Raw genomic sequence first — 18758 nt, 5'->3', positions numbered from 1 at the left:
TGGCAACTTCAAACAAGACCCATCAACCCACAATTCCCCGTCTACATCTGGAAGGGGCGTATCTTGCAAATCAATACGACCCTTTGTCTGTTCTTCGGTAAGGAATATACAATCATGTGTTTCTTGTGACTGAGGCTGAGTCACCGGATATGGCAACAAAGTGGCTGGGTTTAGTGTCGCACATCTCTTCAGTGTAATGTGAGGAGCCAGCAATGTCAATTCATATCCTGTCAGGTGAGCGCTAGTTAAATGTTGCGTCTTTGTTTGATTTAAAAGAGCATCAACCGCATGGGGTACTAACACCAACAGCTTATGTGACAAAACTATCCCTTCACTCTGACGTATTGACTCAGCTGCTGCTGCAACTGAACGAAAACACCCAGGCAACACTCGAGCGACAGGATCAAGTACTGCTGAAAAATATGCACAGGGACGCTTCTTATCGCAATGTGTCTGTACTAAAACTGACAATGCACATCCATCTTTCTCATGTACGTAAAGTGCAAAAGTCTTTGTGTAATCTGGAGTACCTAACACTGGTGCTGAACAAAGGGCTTGTCGTAGCTGCTGGAAAGCAGTCTCACATTCATCTGTCCATGGGAGGGGCATTGGAGTATCTTTAGTCAAAAGTGCTAGCAAAGGTTTGACAATGTGTGAAAACCCTAATATCCATTGCTTACAAAAAGAAGCAAGACCAAGGAATGCACGAACATCTTTCTGAGTAGAGGTACTGGTGTGTCTAAAATTGCTTGAATACAATCTGATGTAAGTGCACGGCCCTCCTTAGACAAAAGGTGACCTAAATAGGTTACCTTTGGTCTACAATATTGCAATTTCTTTCGTGACACTTTATGATGGTGTGAAGCAAGAAAAGAAAGTAAGGACAAAGTGCACTTTTCACATTGCTCAGGGGTATCAGCTGCCAACAAAATATAATCAACATTTTGTAAGAGAGCCACACCTTCAGGCAAAACAAAAGAATCAAGTTGTCATTTTAACGCCGGACTATAAATACTAGGACTCTCAGTGTAGCCTTGAGGAACTCTGCAAAATCTAAATGATCATTTCTTCAAAGTAAAACCAAACAAATATCGGCTGTCAGGATGAATAGGAATCGAAAAGAAAGCATTCTTCAAGTCTATCACAGAGAACGTAGTTGCTGTCGGGGGAACCAAAGTAAGAAGTGTTGTGATGTCAGATACCACAGGATATTGTGGTACCACAATCTTATTCACTTCTCGTAAATTAATAATGAATCGATAAATCCTAGTATCAGTATCCTTTTTCAGAATAGGAAGAATCGGACTGTTACAAACATTATACGGAACTTCCTCAACAACATCCACTGCAATAAGATCATGCACAATTCGTGTGAGTGCTTCTTCGCCCTCCTGTGAAATTTTGTATTGAGGCAAAACGTGGCAATACAGCTCCCTCCTTGACACTAATATGTACCGGTGGAATAATCATTTGTCTCACATTAGTATCTGAAGTAGCCCACAAAGTACTAGGGAGTGAAGCTAATGCAATATCCTCTTTAACAAGACAAACTCTTTCCACCACAGGATGATTATCATTCAAAATAACACGCACCCCTTCAGGAGAGCATCGTATTGTAGCCCTGAAATACTTGAGCATATCAAGACCCACAATATTGTCTGGTGTATTTGGAGAAAGCAAAAACGGACATGGAGCAGTAAATTTATCAACATGGAATGCAAGTGGTTGTGACAATGGGCTAGGGGAAGGTGTTCCATCGAAACCTATCGATGTAATGGTTAAGCCAGACAGGGGAGCCCTTGGAACCAATTGTTTAGACAAGGCGCTACGAGTAGCTCCTGTATCAACCAGAAACTGATCAGTAGAACCCAAAACATGTGCTGTAACATAGGGACCCCTCTGATCTACTGGAACTTCAACTGATTCCTTACCCCATCCTAGGCAATCCTATGCATAAGCAGAATCTTGGAAATCAGGCTGCAAATAGTTAGACATCTGGTATTGGTTCCGTCTTTCAAAAGTGTTAAACCCATCCTGCCCTCGTACATTAACATCAACCCTAGCATGATCATTTGTGCTTCTTCTAGGCCCTGAATATCTTGAGCGATTTCTCATTTGTACCCGACCATGTGAACACTGCTGAACACGTAGTGCTGGACAATCGGCAGCCCAATGCCCAAATTTCTTACAATACGCACACTGATCAACAGACAAATTCGAACGAGTGTAAGAAGAACCATAAGATCCACGTCCACCTCTATCACTACCTCTAAAAGGCGGACCATAAGCTTGAGCCAACATAACCTTCATCTTAAATTCTTTAATCTTTTTATCCTCGCTACCTTTTGCTTCTAATTCCTGACGTTCATAATACTGAGCCATAGTCAAAAGAGAAACCGGAGTAGAGGTAGTCCATGAACTTTCACTAGCTTTTAGATGACTAGCTATTCCTGGTAACAATTTTGCCACATATTTATCGACGAACAAATGTCTGCCCGTATCATCTGACAATAACTGGCCGCTAAAATCATGTCCAAGTCCAATCTATCTTTTTAGGGGGGATAATCGTTTTTAACTTAACTAATATGCTGCGGGAAGATCTAGAATCAACTGATACGGCTTTTTCGCTGGTTCCCTATCCCCGTCCATCTGTTCTAATTCTTTCCATGACGCCCCAAAAACGACATGATCATCAACTTTACGAACAGTTCTCCACATATCTGGCGGTAAAATCAATCCGAAAAATAAATCAATGTCAGCCAAAGTCATAATACAAGAACTAATTGCTCCCTCAACTTCCTCATAAAAGGCGGCTGGATTTTTCCACGGGTCAGGTAATGATGTTTTAAGTGCCATTACATCTACACCCAATTATAAATAAATTATAAATAAAATAACCCTTAGCATCAACAGAAGTTTTATCATCACTTGTACCTGATCCTTTAGGAGGAACATGCAAAGGCGCAGCCTCCCGCGTTGGTTTCGCATGAACTATCATAGTTTTATCTGTTCCGAAGATGGAAGCTTGCACCCCGCCGGTCTGAGATGTCCGTGCAACTACGTCCACGGTCCTTTTCTCCTCTTGCAAACAGACTGCTGCAACACATAATTTTACCAAACGCCTGATTGCATCAGCCACCTGAGAGAAAACAATAAGACCATCATGCATTTGCTTATGATCAGCTGCTACATCATCGGGCTCTAACTCATCAGAATATTTCCAAAATAGTTCAATAACTTCTGTGCCAAATGCCTCAGTAAAATATAGCTGCTCCCTTTCCGTCCACCCTTTCATGTTGTCTAAAAGTTCAGAAGCAGAGACAACGCTACGAATTGCTTTACAAGCAATAGATCTAAGCTCAGACGCACGGTCAGCAGGCAACATAGAGCGACTGTCTCGTATCTTCTGTTGCTCCGAACCGGAGACCTCAGCTAACTCATGAGGGGCAGAAGGAACGACAATCGGAGGTGGAGGGCGATCTAGTAACAAAAAATCATTGTGCGCTTTATTAAGGATAGGATAGAGAGGTTGCCGAACAGGGTATTGGCCAGTTACCTGTAATTTACGTTCTTTCTCTTCTATCTCCTTTAAATCGTTTATTTCTTTCTTTCTCATTTCCAATGCTTTCACATATACATTCTTCCGCTGCTCTTTCTCAAGCAATGCTTGCTCACGCTTCACTCGTCCACGCACTTCTTTCTCCCACATTCGTACACAGTCAAACATATCTAGACCTTCGCTTACACATACATTGTTCCACATACTCAATCTTTCGCAAATCAACTGACCCCTGCATAGGCCAACGTATCTCAGGATCCGCACGAGTGTATTTATTCCATAATGTGCTGTACATTATAGAAGAAAGACCATTTTTAACATACATATCTCTATTAGGCGTCCCCTCTGGGGGTGCCGGTTGTGATTCTTCCAGTCTCAAATTGATACCATTACAAAAGCAACACATCCTACGAAGTGCGCTAAAAACAGGCATGCCAAAAATAGTGCAGAATAAGCAGTATTACAATCAAAATAGCACTTAAGGTGCCGTTCAAATCAAAATTAAATTGAAGAAAATTCTCCTCATTACCTGCCTATATAAATTGCAATTGATATATCAACTCAAAGGACACAAATTGACTAGTCACCCAAAACACGAGAGTCACAGTAAGTGGTGAAACAAAGGCATCAAAACCCACAGCAAGTGCCGTAAAACGGCTCTTACCAATCACAGGGCGTCCAGGTTCCAATTGCCAAGTTCTAAAATCGACCAAATGGTCACTGCACGACGAATGAACAAAAAGGATCTCAGTCGCGGACCGGCGCCACCTGGATGGTCAAATTAGAAAGAAGGGAAAAACGCCGTGGTTGCCAAGACTCGGGTCTCCTCAGGCATTGATCGTCCGCAGCGAGATCCCAATCCTTCGTCGCGACCAATCCGTCGGCCGTCTGAGACGCCGATGAGTCCCTGTTCGGGCGCCAATTTGTTGAAGTAAGCCTCAGCAAGGCCTACTACTGCAAGGGGTTTGCCCTTCTCTGCACAAAGTCCTCAGACCATATAGGAAGAAGTTGGCACAGAAACTGAAAGAAAAGACAAAGGGGGTTATTACAACTTTGGAGGAGGTGTTAATCCGTCCCAAAAGTGATGGTAAAGTGACGGATATACCACCAGCCGTATTACGAGTCCATTATATCCTATGGAACTCGTAATACGGCTAGTAATTAGTGACAATAACAAAAGGGCATTTCTTGTAGAACATTTTGATAGTCTAGCACCCCTCCCTAATCACAGTTTATTTGCAATTGTTTTGCTATAATTCAAATTTTGCCAATACATCAAAACATTTCGGGTGACTGTGGAATTGGATCCTTCATCCTCGAGGGCCATCTTTAGGTGTGACCACTTGCAAACATAAAACTTAATTGTCCTGTAAACCTTCTTCTTGGCAATCCTTATCAACCTCTGCTACTCATGTGTCCACAAAAATGCAGCCAGTGATGATTTATTGCACAGACTGAATTTAGTATAGAGGAAACTCTGCTCCTTGAGCATATTTTCTGAAATGTTATGTCTAGAATGAGCCATAAAGGGTGTGTTGATGTGGTCACTGAAAATGCATGGAATACCCACAAAGTAATATGCCTGTGGGTATTCACAAACATTTCACATAGTGTTTTTACAGGAGTATGTGTGGAAAATTATGAACCACCCAGACATTTCATCAATTTGAAGGGGAAGGGTTTTTCTCAGGAAATTGTTTTTCCTTTGGGGAAAATGGATATTAGAAACGGGGTATCTAGTTAGCAGTCAGTTTACACCCTGTCCAAGTATGAACCCTCACTCCAGTCAGGGTAAGAGTGATACACAGCTTAGATAAACCCTGCTCACCCCCTTGGCAGCTTTGCACAAGCCGTCGGGCTTATCTCAGAGGCAATGTGTAAAGTATTTGTACAAACACACACAGTAAAAACATCACAAAAGCACTCCACACCAGTTTAGAAAAATAGCCAATATTTATCTAATTCCAACAGGACCAAAATGACAAAAATACAGCATACACAAGCAAATATATTATTTTTAAAGTAAAAATAGTCTTAGGGCCTGATTACAACTTTGGCGGAGGGGGTTAATCCGTCCCAAATGTATCGGATATCCCGCCCGCCGTATTGCAAGTCCATTATATCCTATGGAACTCATAATACGGTGGGTGGGATATCCGTCACATTTGGGACGGATTAACCCCCTCCGCCAAAGTTGTAATCAGTCCCTTAATCCTTAGAAATCAATGGATGCATTGTTGTAGCACAAAGTACCTGAAAAATAAATCCGCACAGGAGAGCGTGCGCCGGAAAAGCAAGTGATGCGTCGATTCCTTACTCAGAGGTGAGGCTGTGCAGCGATTATTTCTCTACCGGGTAAGCGTAGCAGTGATGTCCGGACCAGCAGCCTCGGGTCAGTGCAGTGATGTTGACATTTTTCACTTCCGTGGACAATGCGTAGAAAATATGGATGCACCGCAGTGATGAATCCGCGCTGAGATGGCGGTGGGTCGATTTTACAGACAGAACCGATTTTTCAGCCGTGGTGCAGGTGCTGCGTCGATTTTTCTGCTGCTCGGCTCTGGTACGAGAATTTTCTCTCTGGTTCTGCCAGCTTCTCCTTCCGGGGGCCCAGGGACTGGATGTGGCACCACGTGGCAAGTCAGGGGTTCTCAGCAAGAGAGCCCAAGTGCTGGCAGATGAAGTTGTTGAGTCCCTGAGAATTCTTAACAGGAGGCAAGCTCAGTCCAAGCCCTTGGAGAATCTTCACAAGCAGGATACACAGCAAAGTCCAGTCTTTGTCTTATTTAAAGCAGAAGCAGCAACTGGAGGCCAACCCAGTGAAGTATACACAGCAAAGGGGAAGTACTCCTCCTCCAGCTCTTCTCCTTGCAGAGGTTTCTCTGCATCCAGAAGTGTTCTAAAAAACCGGGGTTTTGGGTCCACTACTTATACTCATTTCTGCCTTTAAAGTAGGCAAACTTCAAAGGAAAGTCTCTGTTGTTCACAAGATCCTGCCTTGCCCAGGGCTGGACCCAGACACACTGCAAGGGGTTGGAGACTGCATTGTGTGAGGACAGGCACAGCCCTTGCAGGTGCAGGTGTCAGCTCCTCCCGCCCCACTCTAGACCAGGAAGAATCATCAGGATATGCAGGACACACCTCAGCTCTCTTTGTGTCACTGTCTAGAGTGAATTCACAAACAGCCCAACTGTCAGTCTGACCCAGACGTGGATTCCCAGACAGGCAGATGCGAGGAATGGTTAAGCAAGAAAATGCCTACTTTCTAAAAGTGGCATATTCAAACAGACAATCTAAAAACCAACTCTACTAAAGGATGTATTTTTAAATTGTGAGTTTAGAGACCCCAAACTCCTCTTCTCTATCTGCTCCCAATGGGAAACTGCACTTAAAATATACTTAAAGGCAGTCCCCATGTTAACCTATGGGAGGGGTATGCCTTGCAATAGTGAAAAACAAATTTGGCAGTATTTCACTATCAGGACATGTAGGAAAAACACCAGTACATGTCCAACCTTTTAAAAGGTTGGACCCTGCCCATGGGTCTACCCAGGGCCTACCATATGAATGACATACCTGTAGTAAAAAGGTAGTTGTAGGCCTGGCAAGTGGAAACACTTGCCAGGTTAAATTGGCAGTGCAAGACTGCACACACAGACACTGCAGTGGCAAGTCTGAGACATGTTTACAGGGCTACTCATGTGGGTGGCACAATTAGTGCTGCAGGCCCACTAGTAGCATTTGATTTGCAGGCCATGGGCACCTCTCTAGTAAATCAAAAACCAACAAAAACAAAGTTCAGCACACAGTCAAAAATAAAGGAAGCAGTGGCAAAAAGACTGGGGAAACCATGCCAAGGATGCCAGGTCTAACAATGAAAGTAAAGTTTTACTGTGAGAACACACAATTCGGAATGTAGATAATTTGCATTAGCAAGTACAGTGAGGGAGGAGTGTGGAGGGAGGAGTGTGCACAGAGATCTAAGATTTCCTTGTGTATTCTTGGGGACTTTCCATCATTACACCATGTCATTATAACTCCTTGCACAGGACTTCACCAGAAAAGAGGGAACTGGAATTCATTTTAAGATATCTATATTCATCTCCTTCACTCATTATTACACACCCCGTGCTCCTTGTCTGTCATTCCTCATCAGTTATTTTTCATTTGTCACTTATCTGTTACTCAGTTCTCATTCCTTGCCCCATCCATATCTCCACATCACTCCCTGCTCAGCTCCTATCCCTTGTATGCCACATTCCTCATTTCTTATTAATTGCTCCTCAGTACTCTTCACCCATCCTCATCCATCATGTGTCATTCATCACATCTCGTGCCTTACCCCTCATTCCTTCATCCTTCGACCATATATATATATATATATTTACATTACATTATCAAGTTTAGGATATCCTCATCCTTCCTAATTATTCTCATCTCCTCCCCATTCTTGCTACCAACAAGGATGAGCAAAAATGGAGATGTTATTAGTTACACCCAGAATAATCAAGCTTTCAATGGTGGAAATGCCTTCCATAAGCAGGGAAGAAGGGACGTGAATGACCTGCGTTACTTATTTATTTGGTTGCAATTGTTTCAAAACATAGACTTGGAAAGCTTTTACAAATCATTTCATAAGTATTGCAACATCAACAGGTGAGAGACCCTGACTCCTGTAAGACATATCTATCTAGACAAGCAGGATCAGGGCACAGGATTTTTCTAGAGCCATAGTACTTTGCACTATGTCACTTCAATTTGTATGCTCATATGGACAAACATACACACACGTTTCTTTGTTGTGTGATATCGCACACATGCAACATTTTTGTTGACTGCTAAAGTTTAGTACACACGTTCACCATTATCTTGTTAGGTGACAATGCCAGTGGAATTTTATTGGCACATCAATTACAGAAATACTTTCTACTTTGGAAACAATGTAAAGATAAGGGAGGGAATAAAGGTGTGCAACAGACAGGTAAGCTTCAATTGAAGATGAGTTTTTTTCAGAATCTTCATTAATTTGATTTTGAACGCTCATTATTTTAACCCTAATTTATATATGTTTTCTAAATCATGCCATTAGGACCAAACAAATACCATAAAGCAGTTTTTGACTTTTGTGTGCATGCAAAACATTTCCAGCATTCAATTTAATAGGACAGCAACACATCTTTCAATAGAAGAAACAGAAAACATGATTTTATTAAAAGACTCATATCATATATTCAACAAGCATTTGGCAAAAGCAATGAGTCTGTCTTGACATGATGTATACTGTACTGGTCATTTTCTGCAAGTGTATAACACATAAACAGAAGAAGATACACCCTAAACGTGGCTGCCACACATTGGCATTGCACATTTTAAATTTAAGAAATATTCATGATGTGGTTATGTTATTTTTCTAGTGATTTAAAAAAAACACGCCTTTCAATTGCGCTGTACAATTTATTATTATTTTTATTTGTGAAGGAGACCAAACTTAACCATCGTATAACCAGGCAGTCGAATAGCGGCCAGGTGCAATGTTACTTAAACAATAGATAACTAAAAAATAGACAGAAAATAAATCACCATCTGACTGGGCGCCCAAACTGCAGTCAAAAAAGACCTGGGCCCTCATTACAACCCTGGCGGTAAATGCCGCCTACCGCCGTGCTGACGGCCGCCAACATACCGTGACCACGGCGGTATACCGTGCTCAAAATCCACACACACTTACAAAACACCACCAAATTGGACAATTCAAACTACACACACCTGACACATATACACACACCACACCCACACACCCACACACCCAATCCAATATAAAACACACACCCACATTACCCACAACCCTTTCCATGAAAAAAAAAGATTGCCAACAGAGAGAGACACAAGCCAGGAGCACCCACTCTATATGAGCCACAGAACACCATCACCCATACATCATCCACGCACCTCACAGCACACACCCCAACACATCACCCCACACATCGCCTCACACATCCACACACATATCACTCACACCACATCCATGGCACCCAAAAGACACCCCAGGTTTTCAGAGGAGGAGCTAAGTTTCATGGTGGAGGAAATCATCCTGGTAGAGCCACAGCTATTCGGATCACAGGTGCAGCAGACGTCCATTGCTAGGAAGATGGAGCCATGGCGGAGAATCGTGGACAGGGTCAACGCCGTCGGACAGCACCTCAGAACAAGGGATGACATCAGGAAGAGGTGGAACGACCTAGGGGTAAGGTGCGTTACGTGGTTGCAAGACACCAGGTAGCTGTACAGAGGACTGGCATTGGACCCCCACCTCCACCCCCACAACTAACAACATGGGAGGAGCAAGTCTTTGTGATCATGCATCCTGCGGGCCTCGCAGGAGTAGGAGAAGGACTGGACTCTGGTAAGTCAAATCTTTACTACTATATCCCCCACCCTACCTGCATGCAATCACAAACTCCTGCCCCTACCCTCACCCCATCACTCCACCACCTAACGTATACCCCACTATCACAACCCACCCATCCCAGTACCAAGCCCTGCCTGCCACAACAATCCATGGACCCCCATCACAGACCTGCATGGACAACCATCACCACAGCATGCCCATTAGAGAGAATCACCTAGCCCACAAAATAACCACGCACACAAGGCAAAGCTAACAGAGCAATCACAACCATACAGGGAAACACACCCATGCACAAGATGGCACAAGCAGATACATTAACACTGCATTTGCATCCCCACCTGACCCCTACTCAACGTCACCGGAGAGGAGTCGCCAGCAACATCCAGTCACCCCCAGGCCCACAGTGATGACAGCAGCTCTGCACGCCTGGATGACGATGACCAACCTGGCCCATTAGGGACCTCTGGACAGTCGGTTACCCTGCCACAGTCCCATACCACCACAGAGCCTCCCCCTCAGGAAACACCACCACAGCACCCACCCAGCGGGCCCATGCCACTGTCCCCAGGACACGTCAATCAGCAGTGTGTCCACCACTACAGGGACCCCAGGGAGCCCCACAAACACAGGATGATCAGGGACCTGGGGTCAGTGGCAGTGGGCACACGGTTCAGGGGACAGAGGCACAGGACAACAGGGAAGCTGGGAGGACTGCTGTGCACCAGGGGGAGAACAGGCCCAGGGAACCCACTCTCCAGGAGGCACTCACCAACATCCTGGGAGCATGCTACCATTCCCAGGAGACGATGGGCCAGATACTGGCCAAGTTGCAGGAGACCCAGTGGCTGCAGGAGGGACAGTACCTGGGGATCAGGGAGGACCTCAACCACATCTACACCATCCTGGTCAACATTGCAGGGGTGCTGTCTGACATGGCAGGGAGGCAGTGGCACACCAACGAGCCCCTGACACTAACCACACTGAAGAACAGCCCTCCACCTCCGCCGGCGCGAATGGACAGGAGGCCCCACCACAGGAACAACAGGCCACCAGCACCCCACCCCCTGCAGAAGGAGAACTACCCCGCAAACATTCCCTGCGATCCAGGCAGAAGCCAGAGAACATTGCCAAGACTCCCGCCAGGAAATAAGACTCTCCTGATTGTCACCCTTCTGTCCCACTCTGTCACCCTGTCCACCTTGAACTGCCATTACTCCCCTTCCTATGCCCCATTGGACAATGCACCTGTGATACCAAGAGGCTGGACTCTAACTGGACATTCCTCCACCATCACCCCAGTCCATTGCACATTCCCCTCTACTTATGAGCACTTAAATAAACACCCTTGGAACAAATACAAATCTGGAGTCTGTCAAATGATTGAAATATGTATTAGTACAACATTCTGAAAACATTGCAAGTCATATGTACAGTTATATATACATTGGTATGACCTTTAGTGGGCAGCAGTAAACATACCAGGAGCCAGAGTGGGCCACAGAGATCTGAAAATAGAGATGCCAAAGGGTACGGTAAGTGGCCATAGACATAGGGAAATCAGGCTGCCATGTACAATGTCCAACAGAAAACTGAAAAGTAAAGTGAAGTTACATTGTCTTACCTGTGTGTTACTGGAAGTACTGCTGTATGATAATACTTCTGTTGTCCACATCTTCTTCTTTTGCCTCCTCTTCCTCACTGTCCACAGGCTCCACCGCTGCCACAAGACCATCCCTAGGCTCATCCTCCTGCAGAAAAGGCACCTGGCGTCTTAAGGCCAGGTTGTGCAACATGCAACGATGATCTGGCACACCTTCTTGGGTTAGTAGTACAGGGATCCACCTGTCAGATGGAGGCACCGGAATCTGGCCTTCAGGAGGCCAAAGGTTCTTTCAATTATCCGCCTTGTTCACCCATGTGCCTCATTGTAACGTTCCTCTGCCCTTGTCCTGGCATTCCTCACTGGGGTCAGTAGCATGAGAGGTTGGGGTAACCAGAGTCACCTGAAAACATCGAGGGACAACTGTTAGACACACACCTACCCTTAGGGACAACCCCATAACCAGACACCAACATATACTGGGTGGGGACCTTGGGCTCACCTATTAGCCACATCCGGTGCCTCTGGAGTTGGCCCATCACATATGGGATGCTGTATTCCTCAAGATAAAGGCGTCATGCACAGAGCCAGGATACTTGGCATTCACATGGGAGATGTACTGGTCCGCCAAACACACCATCTGCACATTCATAGAGTGATAGCTTTTTCTATTCCTGAACACTTGTTCATTTCTCCGGGGGGGGAGACATATGCTATATGTGTACCATCAATGGCACTAATGATGTTGGGTATATGTCAAAGGGCATAAAAGTCAGCTTTCACTACGTCCAAATCCTCCACCTGTGGGAATACAATGTAGCTGCGAATGTGTTTAAACGGGTCAACACATTGGAGAACATTGGCTGACACATCCCTGATGCCATGGCATCTGTTGTTTGGAAGGAACCACTTGAGAGGAAATGGAGCACTGACAGGACCTGCACTAGAGGGGGGATACCAGTGGGCTGGCGGATAGCTGACATCAGGTCTGGCTCCAATTGGGCACACAGTTCTTGGATTGTGGCCCAATTAAATCTGTAGGTTAGGGTAATGTGTCTGTCCTCCATTGTCGCAAGGTCCACCAGGGGTCTGTACACTGGAGGATGTCTCCATCTCATATTCATCCTCAGCGGTTGTAGCCTATGGAGGAAAATGGTGAGCAGAGGGTCATTATCACACATCTATTGCAATAATGATGCATTTCTACATTTACAGAACCAGTATGTGAGTCCAAGAGTCAGTTGCTGTGCCAATGTCTGCTGTGACGCAGTTAGGTGCCATGGCCTGGACCCCCTGAAATGGCAGCTGCCTGACCTGTGAGGAGGGACAAGTGGAAATGAGGTAATCCCGCTGGCGTTGTGCGCTGTTGCGGTAGGTGCAACTTCGCATTGGTTATCATTGGGCCCTATGGGTTCTAGGAGCCAATGGCGATGTACGCCGGAGGTGACGGTACGCACCGCCGCGGACATGACCTCCATTTTCAACCTATTCACTCACTTGCTACCTGAACTTCAACAGGAGGGGACCTACACTGCAAGTGCTGCTTTGACCTGTGTCTGGAAGTGACAATGGCTTGAGTGTTTGGGGAAAGGGCCCCTGCCTTCACTGTGGAGGAGTTGGAGAGACTGGTGGATAGGGTCCTACCCCAGTACATGTTACTCTACGTTCCTCCAGACAAACAGGTGAGTACACTGTGAGCATGGTGCATGGGCCATGAATGTATGAAGTGCTGTGTGTGTAAGCCACATGTAGGGGGGGGCTGAGGCGTCCTGGCCAGAGTGCTGCATGTATGGTGGTCAATGTATGTGCGTCAGGGGATGGGAGGGATATGGAGGGCCATGAGTGTGACGGTCCAGACAGTTAACTAATTCCCTTTTCTGCTGTCTTTTTCCTGCAGGTCAGCGCCCATCAGAAAAAGGGTATTTGGTGTGCCATCGCCAAGGAGGTGCGGACCCTGGGGGTCTTTGACAGGCAGAGCACCCACTGCTGCAAACGGTGGGAGGACCTGCGCCACTGGGCAAGGAATATGGCGGAGGCCCAGCTGGGGCTGGCCTCCCAACGAGGAAGGGGTGCCCGTTGTACCCTGACTCCCCTGATGTTCCGCATCCTGGCGGTGGCCTATCCGGAGTTGGATGGGCGCTTGAGGGCATCAGAGCAGCCACAAGGGGGTGAGTGTAGATTTAGATTCATTACTTTGCGCTCGTTAAGGTTTTACCTGGGTGGGGATGTGGACTGTGGGTGCCCCTAGGCCGGTGCGAACATGGTAGGGTAGGTCCCTTGTTGGGCAGGCTCTGAAGCACTCCAACCCCTATAGTGTTAGTGGGCATCTACTACTGGTCAGGGCCCATTGTTACTGGTAGTGCATGGCCTAGTGCATAGGGCTGTTCCCTGTGAGTTGTGCACGCCAACGGTAGTGTTGTTGCTGGCATTGACCAAGTGTATCCTCTGTCTCCCCCCTTTTTGTTTTGTCACCCTGTCCTTGTGTGCATTAGCATTATCTGACGGAGGAGCAGAGGCACCAGTGACGGAGGGAGCTGCATCCCACATGGGCCTGGAGGCCGAATCCACCGATGGTGAGGGCACCAGTGGTACGGAGGGCGAGGGGAGCACCACGACGGGGACACCACAGACAGCGACTCTCCTCCGATGGAAGCTCCCTGGCGGTGGCGGACACCTCTGTGCCCACCCCAACAACAGGTACAGCCACAACCCCCTCTACCAGCACCACCCTCCCAGCAGCCCCTCAGCGTGTTTCCCATGCCCTCTCACCCAGGAGGGTGGGCTTCTTCTTCGCCCCAGGCCCCTCAGGCCCTGCCCCAGTCAGCCCTGCTACCCTCAGTGAGGAGGCTATTGAACTCCTGAGATCCCTCACTGTTGGGCAGTCAACCATTCTGAATGCCATCCAGGGTGTCAAGAGGCATTTGCAACAAACAAATGCATAACTGGAGGGCATTCACTCTGGCATGGTGGCCCAACAGAGAGCATTTCAGGCTCTGGCCTCCGCACTGATGGCAGCCATTGTCCCTGTATCCAGCCTCCCCCTCCAACTTCCTCTACCCAGTCCCAATCCCCTCAATCCCAGCCTATCCCAAGCACACCTTCAGACCAGCATTCACCCAAATCAACACACAGTAGTGGCTCAGGCAAACACAAGCACCACACTTCATCTCACAGGCACTCACACAAGCACCATCCCTATGCAGACACACCAACATCCACTGTGTTCCCTCCTCCTCGTCGTCCACCTCCCTCCCAGTAGCGTCTCCACTCACACCAGCATGCACTACATCCTCATCCACTTTCTCCATCACCAACACGCCCATCACTACACACCCTTCACTGGCAGTCACCACCACCACATCCATGCACACGTCCCCTGTGTCCTCTCCCAGTGTGTCTGTGACCCTTCCTCCCAAAGCACACAAACGCAAGCACCCACCCACCCAACAGCCATCCACCTCACAACAGCATCCAACCCATGCACCTGTACCCAAACTCAGCAGACAGACACCTCCTATAAGCACTCCCTCTTCCTCCACTCCCAGACCTTCTCCCTCTTACCGCCCCAGTGTCCCTAAGAAGCTTTTCCTGGCAAACATTGACCTCTTCCCTACACCTCCCCCACCGTCCTTCCCCTCGGGCCAGGGTGGCCAAAACCCAGCCCAGCCCAGCACCTCAGCCACCAAGTCCATGTCCGCTGTGGCGCCTGCAGCTGTCAGAGGCTCAAAGGGGGCACCCGTCAGCCCAGCCAGTGTGCCACCAACCCCTGCCAAGGCAAAAACCATTCCGCCACCTGGCAAGGTGAAGAAGGGGACAGCATCCAGCAAGGGGAAGGAGCCATAACCACCCAGCAAGGCCACCTCAAAGACTCCAGCTGCCAGACCCAAGGTGACACCACCATCTGCCAAGGTGAGGAAGGGGCACAAAACACCAGGCAAGGCACTTCAGCCGCCCGAGGCTGCAGGTGAAGGCCTGGTGGCTACCAGCACAACCGCACAGCACCGCCACCTGCACCACGGCCAGCACTGCCAGCAGCCCCACCGCTAGCACTAACGCAAGCAGTGCCATCTGCACCGCTGCAAGCATCACTACTGTCAGCAGCAGCAGCCCCAGTGGGCAGCCATCCAGGGCTGCAGGAGAAGGGTTGGAGCCTCCCCCCACCACTGGCAGCACCGTCACCTGCACCGCAGCCAGCACACCACCTGCACGGCTGCAAGCCCCGCCACAAGTACCGCCACTTGCACCGCTGACAGTAGCACCACTGCCAGCAGCAGCAGCACCAGTGGTTAGCCGTCCGAGGCTGCAGGAGAGGGGCTGGAGCCTCCCTCCACTACTAGCAGCACCCCCACCAGCACTACCACCACTGTGCAGCCATAGCCACTGCCGGATGGACTCTAGCCCTGCCTCCATGGACTATCATGCATCCTGGTCACTGTGAATCTCATGGCGCAGATACCCAGGTCAGGGACTGTGAACTGTCACACCCCAAGTGTTGCATCACTGGGCACAGAGCCCCCTCCAGAACCAGTGGAGAAAGGCATCCACTCACCCTATCCTTGGCAGGATGAAGCACACTGGGCACAAAGCCCCCTCCAGAACCAGTGGAGAAAGGCATCCACTCACCAAATCCTTGGCAGAAAGAAGCACACTGGGCACAAAGCCCCCTCCATAACCAATGGAGAAAGGCATCCACTCACCATATCCTTGGCAAGATGAAGCACACTGGGCACAAAGCCCCCTCCAGAATCAGTGGAGAAAGGCATCCACTCACCCTATCCTTGGCAGCATGAAGCACACTGGGCAGAAAGCCCCCTCCAGAACCAGTGGAGAAAGGCATCCACTTGAGAGACTGTGGCTTTGCACTCCCCGGGACCAGGCAGTGGGCAAACCACCTACTTGAGAGACTTGAGAGACTGTGGCTTTGCACTCCCCAGAACCAGGCAGTGGGCAAACCACACCCTCTTGAGAAACTTGAGAGACTGTGGCTTTGCACTCCCCAGGACCAGACAGTGGGCAAACCACCCACTTGACAGATTTGAGAGACTGTGGTTTTGCACTCCCTTCCCCGTCTCCCTGAGGTGCCTGTTTGTTTTTGACTTGATGCCCCTGCAGTGCTCTCTCCGTATTGAGGCAGGAGTCAAGTGTGGGCTTGGCCTATGAGTGTTCGCCCAGTAGGCCACGGACATTTTGAATGGACCACCTTATGTACATATGACACTCATTTGACTCAATTCCTTTTGTCCTTGCATTCTTCCAGAGGATTACGGGGTGTATATGTAATGTTGATGACTGTATTTGTGTGTAAGGTGTTGGGGGTGAGGGTGGGGGTGTTGCGTGTTACGTGTGTGTGTCACTCTCTTTTTCCTCCCCCCCTCCCCTGTGCTAGGTGCAGTACTCACCGTGGTCGTTGCCGCCACAGTTCGTACTCCTGGTAGATGAGAAGATACACCAACATGGGTAACACCTGTAGCTCTGGCTCCATGGCGTCCTGGTTCTTCGTTGAATGTCAAGAGGTGAGTGGTTTCCCTTCTGTGTACTGTTTCCGCCGTGCTGTTGATGGTGTTGGTACCACCCCGGAAAAGCTGGCAGATGGGAGGGTTTTAATGGGGTAGGCAGTACATTGTCTTCCGCCTGTCTGTTGGCGGTTACAGCCGCGGTGTTTGTTGCTACCGCTGTGGAGGTCGGAGTGTTAAAGTGGCTGTCTGTGGTGGAGGTTTCCGCCGTGGTCGTGATTCCATTTTTTTTTACCGCCGGCCTGTTGGCAGTATTACCGCCGCTTTAACACCAACCACCAGGGTTGTAATGAGGGCCCTAGTGTTTTCAATTGATACACAGAATACCTAAATTAAAGTAGTACACTTTAAACAACTTTTGTCATTGAAGAGAAAGGAACTAGTTTTAGGTTGAAGTGAACAATGTACACAGACATTGTGCAGTCACTGAAAATGAAGGGAGCCAGTGTGAAAAACGGGCTGGCCCATTAACCCATGCTGTTTGCTGGGGTGAGTGCAGGTAACTGTGATTGACAATTCAAAAGACCAATGGATGAGTCCTTCTGACTAAAAGCTCCTCTACACACACGTATATAGCTTATGAATACTTTATTTGGAAAAACAATAGTATAGTAAGGTTTGGGAGACCTATAAAGGTAACATTTCTTAGCTTTTGTTTGTAGTACTATATTCACAATGCAGCTGTTTAGGCTTCACTTTTAACCCTTTAGGTTGTTTCTATGATGATGTTTACTGGACCTTTTTTATCTGTCTCCATCTTTGCTCCTCAGTAACATATTTCTGTTGCCTCTGAGTTATAAATAACCCTGAACTCTCATTATTTAAATCCAAACAAAGCCAACATTATTTTCTTTATTATTTCTTCACCCGATGTATTTCATCTGCCATCTTCTGTTGTCTTGGTTTCTTATTTCCTCCCCTGGTGGTTGCCTAACCTCAATCATCATGACTCCTTTATCTCAGTTAATGCTCATATTCTGAAAGTCGCCCAAACCTACTGAGAACAACTCATAGCCGATTGTCAAGTTTTTAAAATGCAACCTTAGCTTCCTGGTAAAAACTCCAAAACTCCAAAACCTCGGGTAAAGTGCAGAGTTTTTTTAGCACCATATCAGTATGAATAACCTGCAGCAGGAATATTGCTGTCTGTGTTTCAACAGCATAAAAGATTTATATTCTTTCGCATTCAGCTGTGCTTGCAGGACCATTTGTTAAGTACTTCAGTTGAGTTCCAATAAAAATCCAACTCCAAGACTCTAATGTGCACATTTTTTGGCAGTTAGAGCGGATCCCCTGCATCAGCTGTACCCCTGTCTATCCTCCATCACGGACCACAACCTCTGCAGGATTTCCAAAATACCTTTCAAGAATTTCCAAAATTGAGCAGCTAGTTGAGTTGATTCACCTTTTAAACCTGCGTGCACGTCGTCTTGACCGGTCCTGATGTTTATTACTTGCCATATTGGGTGCAGCCAGAACTTTCTTAGCAGGAGCAGACTTTCTAAGATGCAGATAATGTGCAACAGTGATTGCTCTCCATTTGCACTAAATCTGCATTGGTTATTGTCGTCGCCAAGATCTCTCCGGCCACACCAATAGGCTTTTAAGGGGGTTAAGTCGAACCTTATCTTATCTGCTGTGTATTCATTTCCTTGCCAAGGGGTTGTGAGAGACAGA

The sequence above is a fragment of the Pleurodeles waltl genome, chromosome 1_1, assembly GCF_031143425.1.
Source record: "Pleurodeles waltl isolate 20211129_DDA chromosome 1_1, aPleWal1.hap1.20221129, whole genome shotgun sequence".
Taxonomy (NCBI): domain Eukaryota; kingdom Metazoa; phylum Chordata; class Amphibia; order Caudata; family Salamandridae; genus Pleurodeles; species Pleurodeles waltl.
This window is presented reverse-complemented; position numbering follows the sequence as displayed.